Genomic DNA, 14,643 nt, shown 5'->3' with positions numbered 1-14,643 from the left:
AAATAACTACGACTACATCCACTCCGCAGCCGAGTGGTCAGCGCACCTGATTGCCATGCGGAGGACCCAGGTTCGGTTGCTGGTACTGGCAGGGATTTTGCCTTGGTAGGAGGATGCATCATGACACTTGTGGTCTAGAAGCAGTGTCTTTGATTGGTAATGAAAAGTCCTCGGTCCCGGGTTCGAAACCTGCCACCGCTTAAATTATAAATAATAGTCATCAGCATTGCCGGCCGAAGACTTCCGGCATAAGAAGTCACCCTCATTCTGCCAACGGCCTTGTCAAAGAGGGTGGAGTACCGGAGCGGACAGAGCTTCAGGGCACTCTCTTGTCCTTGGGATGAGGAACTGCCCCTAAAGGCGGAAGAATCAGCAATGGTCAACGGCATTAGGATGCAGAATGCAATTGAACCTACTGAATTAAAGGTACATATGTTTATCCGCAGGACATGTGGCCTGTAATGGAAAAAGTCTCCTGATGATCTTTCTATTGGCAAGATGTGTATTGGAATAGTCCCCCACTCGGTTCTCCGGGAGAGGTTCTCAAACCGACAGGGTGACTGTGAGGAAAAAATCGAATAACGGAAAGATAACCTTCTACGAATTGGGGTGCGGAATTTCAAAAGTTTGAACTTGGTAGGGAAGCTAGAAAATACCAAAGGGGGTATGCAAAGGCTTAATATAGATACAATTAAGGTCAGTTAAGTGATATGAAACGAAGAAAACGATATCTGAGCAGATGAGTATAGCGTAATATCAACAGCAACAGAGAATGGTGTAATGGGAATAGGGAGGTACGGCAGAGAGCATGTTACTGTGAACAGTTGAGTGATAGAATTGTTCTCATCAGAATCGACAGCAAACCAACACCGACAAAGATAGTACAGGTATACATCCCAACGTCTCAAGCTGAAGATGAAAAGGCAGAGGATATGTGAGGATTTTGAACGTGTAGTTCAGTACATAAAGGGACATGAAAATCTAATAGTCATGAGTGACTGGAATACATTTCTACGGGAGAATATGGACTTGGTACTAGGGATGACAGAGGAGAAAGGCTCTGTTCAAGAATCACAAGAGCAGGAGGTATACTTGGAAAGGGTTGGAATATATGGGAAGATCTGAATTAGATTACATAATGATCAGGCAGAAATTCCGAAATCAGATACTGGAAAGTAAGGTATACCTAGGAGCAGATGTACATCAGATCACAATTTAGTAGTGATGAAGAGTAGGCTCAAGTGTAAAAGACTCGTCAGAAAGAATCAGTGTAGGAAGAAGAGGGATACAGAAGTACTAAGGAATGAAGAGATAATCCTGAACTTCTCCAAGGCAATAGATGCTGCAATAAAGAATAACTCAGTAGGCAATTTAGTTGAAAAGGAATGGACAAATTAAAAAAAAGAGCAATCACAGAGGTTGGAAAGAAAAAAATAGGTAAAAGAAGTTAACTGCCAAGAAGCAGTGGGTAGCAAAAGAAATACTTCAGTTGATTGACGAAAGAAGCAACTACAAAAATGCTCAGGGAAACTCAGCGGTACAGAAATACAAATAAATAGGAAGTGCACAGAAACTAAGGCGAAACGGCTGCATGAGAAGTGCGAATAAATCGAAAAAGAAAGGACTGGCTCAGCATATAGAAAGGTCAAAAGAACCTTCGACGAAATTAAAAACATAGGCGGTAGCATTAGGAGTGCAATAGGAATTCCACTGTTAAAAGCAGAGGAGACAGTGGATAGGTAGAAAGAGTACACTGAAGGCCTTTATGAGGGGGAGGACTTGTTCGGCGTGATAGAAGAACAAACAAATTTCGATAGGGAAGATATAGGGGATCTAATATTAAAATAATAATTTAGAAAAGCTCTAGAAGACTTAAAATAGGGTAGTAGTGATCGTTAAAATTCCTTCGGAATTTCTGAAGTCATTGGGTGAAGAGGAAACAAAGCGATTGTCCATGTTGGTGTGTAGAATGTATGAGGATGGCGATATACCTTCTAACTTTCGGAAAAATATCATCCACACTATTGCGCAGACTGCAAGCGCTTACAAGTGCGGAAACTATCGCACAGTCAGGTTAGCAGTTCGTGCATCCAAGCTGCTAACAAGAATAATACACAGAAGAATGGAAAACACTGAGGATGTGTTAGATAACGATCAGTTTGGCGTTAGGAAAGGTAAAGGCACTAGAGAGGCAATTCTGACGTTGCGGTTGATAATGGAAGAAAGACTAAAGAAAAATCAAGACACGTTCATAGGATTTGTAGACCTGGAAAAAGCGCTCGATAATGTCAAACTGTGCATGATGTTCGAAACTCTGAGGAAATTAGGGGTAAGCTACACAGGGAGACAGGATATGTTCAACACGAACAAGAGCCAAGAGGGAACGATAAGAGTGGAATATCAAGAACGAAGCGCTCGTATTGAAAAGGGGGTAAGACAGGGATGTAGTCTTTCGCCCTTACTGTCCAATCCATACATTGAAGAAGCAATGTTGGAAATAAAAGAAAGCTTGAAGAGTGGAATTAAAATTTAAGGCGAAAGGATATCACTGATAAGATTCACTGATGGTATTGCTATCCTCAATGAAAGTGAAGAAGAATTACAGGATCTGTCGAGTAGAATGAACATTCTAACGAGTACAGAGTATGAACGGAGAGCAAATCGAAAAGAGGCGTAGGTAGCAGAAATGAGAACAGCGAGAAACTTAACAGCAGGATTGATGACCACGAGGTAGATAAAGTTAAGAAATTCTGCTACTTAGGCAGTAAAATAACCGATGACGGACGGAGCAAGGAGTGCATCAAAATCAGGCTAGCACTGGCAAAAAGGGCATTTCTGGCCAGGAGATGTCTACTTGTATCAAACATAGGCCTTAATTTAAGGACGAAATTTCTGAGTATGTACGTTTAGAGCACAGCACTTTATGGTAGTGAAACGTAGACTTTGGGGAAACCTGAAGAGAAGAGAATCGAACCATTTGGGAAGTGGTGCTACAATGTTGAAAATTAGGTGGACTGATAATGAATGGAACGAGGAGGTTTTGAGCAGAATCGGAGAGGAAAGGAGTATATGGAAAACTATGACAAGAAAAAGGGTCAGGATGATAGGACATGTATTGAGACATTACGGAATGACTTCCATGGTACTACAAGAAGCTGTAGAGTGTAGAAACTGTAGAGGAAGACGGAGACTGGAATACATCCAGCAGATAATTGAGGACGTATGTCGCAAGTGCTACACTGAGATTAGGAGACTGACATAGGAGAGAGATTCGTAGAGGGCCGCATCAAACCAGTCGGAAGTCTATTGACGCAATCGGCCGGGAGAGCGGTGTACTGACCCCACGCCTCTGCGTACCGCATCCGGATGACGCCATTGGCTGAAGATGACATGACGACCGGTGGGTTCCTATTGGTACGTCTCAAGCCAGGGGAACACATCATTATGAACTATTAAAATGATGAGATCATTAACTTTATAACGTATCATGTAGCGTATTTACCGCCCCGCGAAGCCCTCAGTGATACAGCACCATTGCTGTACCAAAACAACTGGCAACCGACAAAAAAGCCTTTTTGAAAAGAGAAATTAGCTAGCACCAAATATAAACTCAAGCGTGAGGAATTGTTTTCCTGATATATTTGACTGGTGTGTAGCCTTTTACGGAAGGGAAACGTACACGATAAACATTTCATAAAAGAAGGGAATGAAAGCTTTGGAAATAAGATGTTACCGAGCAATGCTGATTAATTGGGTAAATCGAATAACTAATGAACAGGCAATGCGTCGAATGAGGGAGAAAATTTATTTATAGCCAGACGTAGCAAAACGTCCGGCGCCGAGCTGAACGTCCCCACCTGATGAGAGGGCCACCATCAACAACGTCAGAGATCTTCTTTCTCTAAGACAGAGTCAGTACGTTTGGAACTTAACACAGGGCACCGGCTCAACGTCTGGCGATCATTAACTGCACCCCGCTATTTCTCCTCCCGTTGCCTGCCAAGTACTAGCGATGAAAATATCTTCCACAATCAGCACTCGAAACTCCTACACCCGAGTCGGGCATCACAACACAAATAAACGTGCGTCAACGACTTCGCCTACTGAGGTTGGCGCTGATTTGTGGTATATTAGTACAATAAACCATCATTAAACCACCAAGTACACGGCAGACAATGTTAAGTAATGCTAATGAAAACAACTTACCGTTAGCATCCAATGCATTTAGTTGTCTCACAGAAGTTTCTGAAGTGTAGTACTGAGAGCGGAAGATTTCGCAAAGAAGGCAATCCTCCCGCCCCCTCCTCCACAAGGTTCACAACACAATTTGCGTCGGCACCTTGTCAAGAAGGCCACAGCGAATCGCTTTCATGGAGAAGTCAACAAAATCTCAGTGGTAAGCCATATACAGGATTTGCTTCGGGCTTGATACTGCTTACCATGTTCAGGAGGGCATGTAGCCTTAGATGTACTGAGATTGTCCCGCGCTACGATTCCCGGGGAATAAAGTAAAATAATCTTCAAAACTTAAACAGAGAAAAAATTAACTAACAAGTGCTCAACATTTTAACGACACTTGAGTAAACAATTAAATAAAAGAAGAACAAATCGTTCAAACCAAGAGGTGCCAGGACCACAATCCAGAAGCCTTTAGTTTGTCAAATTACACTCTTTGTTAGAAGGTTGTAATAAGTCCACATCGACATGTATGTAAGAATGAAGTTTCAAATTCGTGTATCTGTTTTCTTACAAACTGGTGCAACATGATCCGGTGCCAAGATGACAATAACAGCGGCGGCCCTCAGGCAAATAATGTAGGAAACACTAACCATCTGGCTGTCTAAAACAGAATGAACAGAACTTTAAAATCCAAACACTTACAAGTTTTTATTTCGTCATCAGTCTCCTGACTGGTTTGATGCGGCCCGCCATGAATCCCTCACCTGTGACAACCTCTACATCTCAGAGTAGCACTTGCAATCTACGTCCTCAATTACTTGCTGGATGTATTCCAAGCTCTGTATTCCTCTACAGTTTTTGCCCTCTACAGTTCCTTCTAGTACCATGGAAGTCATTCCCTCATGACTTAACAGACGTCCTATTATCTGTGCGGCTGGTAACGGTGAAGGTTCGAGTCCTCCCTCAGGCATGGGTGCGTGTGATTGTCCTTAGGATAATTTAGGTTAAGTAGCGTGTAAGCTTATGGACTGATGACCATAGCAGTTAAGTCCCATAAGATTTCACACACATTTGAATTTTTTTTTGTCCTATCATCTTGTCCCTTTCCTTATACGTGTTTTCCACACATTCCTTTCCTCTCCGATTCTGCGCAGAGTCTCCTCATTCCTTACCTTATCAGTCCACCTAATTTTTAACATTCGTCTGTAGCACCACATCTCAAATACTTCGATTCTCTTCTGTTCCGGTTTTCCCACAGTCCATGTTTCGCTACAAGTGAAGCAGTTTTTGCCCTCTACAGTTCCCTCTGCTACCATGGAAGTCATTCCTTCATGACTTAACAGATTCCTATCATCCTGTTCTTTTCCCCTTATAAGTGTTTTCCACACATTCCTTGCCTCTCCGATTCTGCGCAGAACCTCCCCATTCCTTATTTATCGGTCCACCTAATTTTCAACATTCGTCTGTAACACCACATCTTAAATGCTTCGATTCTCTTCTTTTCCGGTTTTCCCACAGTCCATGCTTCACTACCATACAATGCTGTACTCCAGACGTACGTTCTCAGAAATTTCTTCCCCGAATTAAGGCCAACGTTTGATACTAGTAGGCTTCTCTTGGCCAGGAATGCCCTTTTTTCCATTGCTAGTCTGCTTTTGATGTCCTCCTTGCTCTTCAGTCAATGGTTATTTACTGCCTAGGTTTCTGAATTTCTTAACATCATCTACTCTGTCACCATCAATCCTGATGTTACGTTTCTCGCTGTTTTCATTTCTGCTTCTTCTCATTGCTTTCGTCTTTCTTCAGATTACTTTCAGTCCATATTCTGTACTCGTTAGGTTGTTCATTCCGTTCAGCAGACCATGTAAATCTTCTTCACTTTCACGCAGGACAGCAATGTCATCACAGAATCGTATTATTGACATCCTTTCACTTTGAATTTTAATTCCGCTCCTGGACCTTTCTTTTATTTCCATCATTGCTTCTCCGATGTTCAGATTGAACAGTAACGGGCAATGACTACATCTTTGCCTTACAACCTTTTTAAACCGAGCACTTCGTTCTTGGTCGTCCACTCTTATTATTCCCTCTTGGCTGTTGTACATGTTGTTGTAGCTTATCCCTACTTTTCTCAGAATTTCGAACATCTTGCACCAGTTTACATTGTCGAACCCTTTTTCCTGGTCAACAAATCATATGAACGTGTTTTGATTTTACTTTAGTCTTGCTTCCATTATTAACCGCAACGTCACAATTGCCTCTCTCGTGCCTTTACCTTTCCTAAAGCCAAACTGATCGTCATCTAGCGCATTCTCAATTTTCTTTCCCATTCTTCTGTATATTGTTCTCGTAAGCAACTTGGATGCATTAGCTGTTAAGCTGATTGTGCGGGCCGCGCGGGATTAGCAGAGCTGTCTGAGGCGCTGCAGTCATGGACTGTGCGGCTGGTCCCGGCGAAGGTTCGAGTCCTACCTCGGGCATGGGTGTGTGTGTTTGTCCTTAGGATAATTAAGGTTAAGTAGTGTGTAAGCTTAGTGACTGATGGCCTTAGCAGTTAAGTCCCATAAGATTTTCACACACATTTGAACATTTTTTTGATTGGAATGTACTCGTCAAAATATAGGAAATATCTATTAACTTTCCATTAAATGAAACATATTTTTAATCCCTCATTCATTGGTTTTTTTAATATTCCCTACCTCAAGGGAACAAAATTAAAAATACAACGAAAACAAATTGAACAATAATAAAAAATTTCAAGAAATTACATTACGGTTAATTTCCTGTCAAAATAAAATAAAAGACGCCAAAGATTGAAACAAAATGTGACATTCGATTTGAAATTTCGATTTATAGAGGCTTGTATTTCCTTTTACTCAATCCCTTGCGGAATGTTCATGATTTGTTATAAATTAAAACAGGCAATGGAAATAAAGGAAACAAAAGTAACACACAAGAGTCTCGAATCAGGATCGCCTGCACGGGAGTCTAGTTCGGTTGCCACTCGGTTACTTGCCCACTTGCCACAGTAATGAAACTTTTCTGTAACACGGATGCGACCATCATGATGCTGTAAACAGAACTTGGATTCATCCGGAAAAATAACGTTTTGCCATTCGTACACCCAGATTCGTCGTTGAGTACACCATCGCAGGCGCTCCTGTCTGTGATGCAGCGTCAATTGTAACAGCAACCATGGTCTCCGAGCTGATAGTCCATGCTGCTGCAAACGTCGTCGAACTGTTCGTGCGGATGTTTGTTGTCTTGCAAACGTCCCCGTCTGTTGACTCAGGTATCGAGACGTGGCTGTACTATCCGTTACAGCCATGCGGATAAGATGCCTGTCATCTCGACCGCTAGTGATACGTGGCTGTTGGGATGCAGCACGGCGTTCCGCATTACTCTCCTGAACCCACCGATTCCATATTCTGCTAACAGTCATTGGATCTCGACCAACGCGAGCAGCAATGTCGCGATACGATAAACCGCAATCGCGATACGCTACAATCCGACCTTTATCAAAGTCGGAAACGTGATGGTACGCATTTCTTCTCCTTACACGGGGCATCACAACAAAGTTTCACCAGGGAACGCCGGTCAACTGCTGTTTGTGTAAGAGAAATCGGTTGGAAACTTTCCTCATGTCAACACGTTGTAGGTGTCGCCACCGGCGCCAACGTTGTGCGAATGCTCTGAAAAGCTAATCATTTGCATATCACAGCATCTTCTTCCTGTCGTTAAATTTCGCGTCTGCAGCACGTCACCTTCATGGTGTAGCAATTTTAATGGTTAGTAGCGTAGTTTATTGGATCTATGGAATGACTTTTACGATCCTTGACACTTTTTTGAGGCAAAAGAAGGTTTGCCACGTCAGTCTGCCCTTGTGGTCCCTCCTACGAATTTTTTTCTTTATTTGTGAATCTGGCCAGCTATGGACCGTATACAACTTAAGACTTACGATGTTTCTTTTTCTTCCTGTCTTCCCAGTACTTCTTCATTTTCTCTCCAACTGCTCGTCACTGCTCATCTGTCCACACTCTCTTGGCTCGAGGTTTTGGCTCCGTCACAGTTTGCGTTTTCTCTCAGTAGCCTGAAGCGACTCCTGTCACGTATTATTTCTTCTGTAACACCTATTTTGTTGGTATCTTTCTTTACTGTTTCTATCCATCCTCCAGTTTTTTTCAGCTTACTAACGTAATTAAAAATGTTCTTTGTAATCCGTGTTTCTTCCATTCTTTTCAAATGTCCATAAAGCTTTAGCCGTCTCTTCTTCGTTGTATCTGTGATTTTTTATGTATTTTTGTACAAATCTTCATTTCTCTTTTTAATCCACCTATTTTCATTGTTTTTCTCAGGACTTATAATTTTTCTTAGTATTTTTCTGTCTTTTTTCTAGTCCTCTTAATTCGCCTTTCTTATTCAGTGTTAGGTTTAACGTGTAAATCACATAATAAGCTGCGTTCTATAATTTTGATTGAGTTAATGAATAACAACATACAAATGATAGCGACTGGATATTTATCCTGTAATTAATATCGTTGTAATAAGTGTAGGTAATGTGACTAATATCTTATGAATGTATTGTTTCCGATTTGTTGTCATTGTGCCTAATTATGATCTCTTTCATTGGGTGTACGTACATGAGTATGGTCTGTTGTTCAACCCCAAATCGAAAGTGGTAATTATTTTAAAATTTATGCTCTGCTTTCGTACCTCGAAACAGTTTCATTGGACAGTGTTCTGTTGCTGACAAGGTTTTTATGTGGATGAGATGACTGTAACTATTGTGGCAAAGCGTGACTCCTCAAAAATATTTAAAAGCTGTAAATCACCGACTGCTGTAAATAATTTAAACAGACATTTGTTCGTCGGAAGTCGCAGTTCAAAGCGACTGCAGCACGGGCTCAGCAGGTGTTCGCCGCCGCTAGGAGCTGCGCATGGAGGCAGCGCTCAATAGGCCTGAGCCGGTACTAGAAGCAAAAGGACCGCCTATCGATTGCCTTTAACAGGCGGACTCACCGGCTTTATGTAACGCCAAAGGGTCCCACGGCGGCCGTCTCATCCACATCGATACCCTGTCACCGGACACGACACTGCTGGAAGAACCTGCTGCTGCTGCGAAATACGAAAGCGATGTGGAAATTAATTGTGCACTCATCAGGAGAAAACTGCCATGCCTCACAGTATTCTCCATCAACCATCCTAGCCAGCACGTTAACAGTTTTTTATAGCTGTTAAGGGAATACAGCCTTCATTCGTTTAATGACCACTTCAAGGACTGACCGGCAGCAGCGTGGTTGGCGGCATATCTCCAGTCTTAACGTCTTCCTGCCTCCTCCATCATTTCTAGTTGGAGCTACAGCCGATATCTCTTGTAATTTGATCAGTCGTGGTTTTGTAGCTCATTTTACATTGCCATATCCCTCTGTTATTGTTTCTAGAAGTCTCAGTGTATAACCAATAGCCTGAACTGAATGAGGAGGTTCTACGCAGAATCGGAGAGGAAAGGAAAATGTGGAAAACACTTATAAGGAGAAGGGACAGGATGATAGGACTTCTGCTAAGACATGAGGGAATGACTTCCATGGTACTAGAGGGAGCTGTAGAGGGCAAAAACTGTAGAGGAAGACAGAGATTGGAATACGTCAAGCAAATAATTGAGGACGTAGGTTGCAAGTGCTACTCTGAGATGAAGAGGTTAGCACAGGAAAGGAATTTGTGGCGGACCGCATCAAACCAGTCAGTAGACTGATGACAAAAAAAAAAAAAAGCCTGAACTCTTCTTTTCACAATAGCGCTCTGTAATCCAATTCCTCTTCCACTCATTTAAGGACTTGGTTATTCGCGATCTCATCAGTTAACTGGATTTTCAGAATGGTGTGTGTAACACCACAGCTCAAAAGAATTCAGTCTTTTCTTTTTGTCAATCCCTATACTTTAGGGCTCACTGCCACACATACAATGCTAAACTCCACACTTTCAAGAACATTTTAATGATCCTCAGACGGTTTTTTTTGGTAGTTACATGATATTGTCACTGACGGCATTCTCTTGTTCTGATTTCTCTCTTGCCGGACGGTGTGGCCGTGCGGTTCTAGGCGCTTCAGTCTGGAACCGCGTGACCGCTACGGTCGCAGGTTCGAATCCTCCCTCGGGTATAGATGTGTGTGGTGTCCTTAGGTTAGTTAGGTTTAAGTAGTTCTAAGTTCTAGGGGACTGATGACCACAGATGTTAAGTCCCATAGTGCTCAGAGCCATTTGATTTCTTCCTTGCTTCTTAACTTGTAGTGATATTGTTTTCTGAATAACTAAATGAGTCAAATTTTTGCAATGGCTAGTCGCATGCATGTACTCGTCGGTGGTTTGTCCTCTTAAACCACTGACCGTCGTATCTTCAGAATGAAATTTTCACTCTTCAGAGGAAACATTCCTCAGGCAGTGGCTAAGACGTGTCTCCGCAACATCCTTTCTTCAGGAGTGCTAGTTCTGCAAGATTCACAGGAGTGTTTTTGTGAAGTTTGAAAGGTAGGAGACGTAGAACTGTGAGGACAGGTCGTGTGTCATGCTTGGGTACCTCGGTTGGTAGAGCAATTGCCCTCCAAAAGGAAAAGATCTCGAGTTCGAGTCTCGGCCTGGCACACAGGTTTTATCTACCAGAAAGTTTTAACTACCATATCTGTATAAAACTCATTTATTTTCATATTATATTCATTTTTCATAACCTATTCCATTTTATTTAACATGACACCAAGGCCGACAGCTATGCCATCAGCATATGTATTATTTTTCCCCTTATTAGAGGAGAGAGGTGTATCTGGAGGATATTGTAACTGGGATGATTTTAAGTTTCCTGGTCGGTGGAATGTCGTCTAGAAACTGCCTATAATGTCGTCTAGAAACTGCCATAAGCAGTTTCTGGAATTTTCTACTGTTTTTTGTTGTTGTTGTGTGACATGAGGTTGTGTTTTGTGCAGCGTGTGTAAATATTGCGTGTACTACAAATTTAAGAGCTGTATTCAGATCATCTGGTTAAAAAGCAAAGGAAAGGTGTGCAAAAGGTATGGACGAAAGTAACTTACGCATGATGTGTCACTTCCAAGTAACAAAGCTCCATCATACTTGGGCCTTACATAGAAAGAGCTGCTACAATGTAGTAAAGAAGGCAATTGTAAGAAGTACGCAATGAGACGAACAGAACTGTTACTTTTATTCACAGAAAATAATTACAGTGAAGTCACTGCCAATTACGATGGTCCCCTGGACATTACGAAGCGCTGGACACGGTTCTTAATAGAGTGTGTGATCATCATGGAAAGCAATGCATACCCTGCATTACTTGCTCCCATGCAGACCACAAGGTTGGTAAGCAACCTACAGAACAAATTTTCTTCTATCTTTACTTCCGCCCCATCTACTACCTTCCAAACCTTACAGCAGTTCTCCTGTTCATTATAATTATCCGGGATGTTATGCCGTGGGCGGCTGATGAATTCTGTGTCAATTCCCAACGTTTCGTCTCCGACTGCGGGAGACATCTTCAAGTGGGTCCGTAGCTCGATGGAAGGTCCAACACACCCACTGGCTCGCTACTGAGTCAGTAGCGAGCCAGTGGGTGTGTTGGACCTTCCATCGAGCTACGGACCCCCTTGAAGATGTCTCCCGCAGTCGGAGACGAAACGTTGGGAATTGACACAGAATTCATCAACCGACCACGGCATAACAGCCCGGATAATTATAATGACCATGATATTTCCGGCCGAGAAAGTCTACATTTTAGTAGAAGTTCTCCTGCGTAACTTAAGGGAAGAAAGAATTTTGTTGAGGGTCTTGCTAAACGACGTCTCCGCAACATCCTTTCTTACATGAGTCGTCAGCACACCCATAAAACATTATACCTATTCACACAATAAGAGCTAGACCACCAATACTGGCATTTTTGAGAATGTTCTTCCGTGCATTATGTGTTCCCTCATCTAGTCATATGAGGGTACGTCTAGAATCACAACTCAACTGAACTTTTTCTCACAAGAGAAAAGCACACGACTCCACTCCTCTCTGGTACAGTCCTCATGGTCTTACCACGACTGCAAAAGGTGCCACAGATGTGGTGGTGTCAACGTAACACAACCTACTGCTCGTCGGGCAAAGAGACCACTCGCACACAGTCGCCATGCGGCTGTGGACGGTGAGATTGTGTGCATCACTGTTCTGTTAAATGTGGTTGAAACTCCACCCGCTATTTTACGTGGGGCCTTTGTTGCCTGTTGCACAATGAGGAAGTCATCTGCTGCTGTAATTGACCGCCGCCTATCACCTCCTCTCCTTCGGACAGCAGTAACTGTTTTACTTAACAAAGAAATTCGTCAAACAGCAGTAAAAAGCTGAGAAGTTATTTTCTTTTGTTTTCGCTACCAGTTTCGGCAATTCAGTATGCTATTTTCAGGCCCCAATGCACATCTAAAAAATTATTGATATTAGCATATTGGGACCATCAGTTTTTGGATGTCGTGAATTCTCAAGTGCTTCCTACGAAAACTTTACTGCAACTGCGCGCATTTGCAGTCCAACATATGTGCATATGAAATCTGAAGATGGCTTACTGAATTGCCGAAACTGGTGGCGAAAATAAAATAAAATAACTCCTCAATTTGCACGCCTGTTTGACGAATTTCTTTGCTAAGTATTAAGTATTATATTTGTTGAATATCTGATCAGCCGCTGTCCCACGTCCACAATGGATCAACAGAGAGCAGTAAGTGTGGTTGCGCCCTGCACATGAAACAATGCTTTGTCCTTCTTCGAGTTCTGCTATGATTCTTGCCCTTGCGTAGTCATCCAGATGCTGTCAGTGGGCCATGTTGTAATCAAGGACACCGCCACAGTGCACCGTAACTGTTTGCTGATTGACACACGCCATCTAACTGCCTCGTGTTGTCTGGGCCAGCCCCATTGGGCGCTATAGTCACGCTGACCTGACGTCCAAGCTTTCTGTGCACGACTAGAAGACAGGCAACATGCACCTCCCCCCTCTCCCACTTACATTCATTTGCTCTGAGTAGTCCTTTTATTAATTTAACGGCTTTTGGGCCGTCCTCATACAGTCATCTCATCATTGTAAAGACGATATGACTGCGTCAGAGGGCTATTCAGAAGATTCATTAGGGTCAAGCCGTATCCTGGTTCGAAGCTACATAGGCTAAGACTTGTCGTGTGACGCCAGGCAGCCGATTTTCGTCAAAGTTATGACAATACGAAGATAAGGATAACGTAACATCCAGTCCCCATCCCGACCGGGAAACGAACCCGGGCCCCTTCGTTAGCAGTCTGCCATGGAGTAGTTCCTGTGTTATGTTACTTTATTTGTCTCGTCCTGAAGTTTAGCAGAACAGTACACTAGGAAACAAAACTGCAAAATCAAACTAAGTTCTGTGCAGATCTATAAGTGCTTAAAGACCAAGTTAACGACTGAACGAGCATGGAGAGGCGCTTGACGCATGAACACACGCGGGCTTGGACTGCGGCAACTGAAGGTTGTAGGTAGCAACGTAATAGTGTAAGGTTGATTACTCTTAAATTACCATTATATGATTAAAAATTGTGAGAGAAGACACTATGAATGTGAACAACAGCAAAAAACTACTTAAATAAGAGTACTAAAACACATGCCACTTGAAATCTATGGCCGAGCCCATTAATAGCAGTGGCTGGCTAGTGGTGGTTGGCCACTCTCTAGACAACACAGAACCAAGTGTTTTCAACATGTGACAGATTCTGAGAACGTGTTGGTAAAAGCCAAGTCCAACACCATCCGTACAAGGCTGTTCAGTGCAGCGCGGGCAACACGCGATCTTGCGTTATCCTGCTGAAAGATAACATCACCGTGTATTCTCCAATTGGGAGCAATCCAAAAATTGACGGCAGCTGTCCAAATTACCGGGTGAGTGAACCGTATGTGATAGCGTACCCAATGTCACCCCATACAATCAAGCCAGGTACTAGGTCTATATGACAATGACGAATGCTGCATACACTCTCATCAGAGCCTTCGCTCACACCCATCACGCTGCTGCATACAGAACAAGGACTCGTCTGAAGAGATGACGTGGCGCCACTTAAGTTTCAAACGTTGTCTTGGGAGGAACCACTCTCGGCGCTGCATTGTCTGATGCCGTGTTGAGGGAAACTGCGACAATAATAGTCATGCTGACAGTCCATGACGCTCGAGACATCATCGGACTATCCGTGTGGTTACTGGTATTGCTCATTTCCTGAATCAAGGTACGTGACGTGGCTGCATGTTGTTGCACAGCCGAATGACCGATATGTCTGTCCTCTCGGGAGCTGGCTGCGTGTGGGCGTTAATTCCTACATGGTGTTATTGCTCCCCCCCCCCCTCCCCCCACCGCCACTCCTGGAGCGTCGAGGGATCCCAGCAGTTACATCAAGGGAAGACAATCCCCTGCT

This window comes from Schistocerca americana, chromosome 1 (genome assembly GCF_021461395.2).
Source record: "Schistocerca americana isolate TAMUIC-IGC-003095 chromosome 1, iqSchAmer2.1, whole genome shotgun sequence".
NCBI classification, from domain to species: Eukaryota; Metazoa; Arthropoda; class Insecta; order Orthoptera; family Acrididae; genus Schistocerca; species Schistocerca americana.
The sequence above is the reverse complement of the archived record's forward strand: the minus strand, read 5'-3'. Positions refer to the sequence as shown.